Here is a 1,016-nt window from a genome sequence, read left to right as displayed (position 1 = left end):
GTGGGTACAATGAAAGTAAATACTATTTCAGAATGAAAGGCATAAATAACAAGCGGAAATTAGCATATCTTTGAAATTCGCAGTATAACAAAGTAAGAAAATATTAACATTTAAAAATATTTACAGATTTAGTCTATTTACTCTTCCAGCAGAAGGTGTTTCGACAATATTGCGGATAGTTTACTTACTCATAGTGTCTATCAAAATACAGAAAATCATTTTCTAAAAAAAAATAAGTTCTGTTTTTCAGTCTCCAGTTCACTCAAGTGAACTCGAACATTAACACACACCAATATACACTTAAGAAAAAGTACTAAAAGTACATCGTTTGACATATGTAATCTCGTAATCGTTAATTATTTCTGAATTAAGAGATACAGAGCCACCCAGTAACAATCAAACATCGCTAATATATCTGCCTGTTATATATATAAATACTGATATATTGGACGAACTTGATAGCTCCTCTTGTATGGAGAGTTCTTAAAACGTTTGAAATATTTTTTACTGACATGTGTAATTTGTACCAACTGAAAGAGCATTTAAAGAAAATATTTTTTGTAATTTTGACTTTTGCACTAAATGTCAATATATTTGTACTTTACTATATACGTACAGATTTCACATATGTAAACATATTCAGATACTTATAGCTTTGTTCAATTTATTCTCAATATTTTTTTTGTGGTATCTCTTATGGATTCTTAAATGCGCATGACTTACGATTTCGATAATTAGTGAAGATTAATGATTATTAAATAATTGATGTTTATATATTGTAAATATATTTACGTGTACTAAAGGCTTATGAACATATATAATGTTATCAAAATTACGTTTTAAGCACTTATATGTAACTCTGGCAATACATCTATGATCAACTATAAGACTAAACTAAACTCAACTATGTTAAGTGATTATATACCACGTTATTACATTCAGCAAGTGTAAGAAAGAAGTAAAAATTTTTAACAGAATTATAATTTTATATAAGCTAAAGATACTGTTCATATCCA

This window comes from Teleopsis dalmanni, chromosome 2 (genome assembly GCF_002237135.1).
Source record: "Teleopsis dalmanni isolate 2A chromosome 2, ASM223713v2, whole genome shotgun sequence".
Classification (NCBI taxonomy): domain Eukaryota; kingdom Metazoa; phylum Arthropoda; class Insecta; order Diptera; family Diopsidae; genus Teleopsis; species Teleopsis dalmanni.
Note: the sequence above shows the minus strand (reverse complement) of the source record.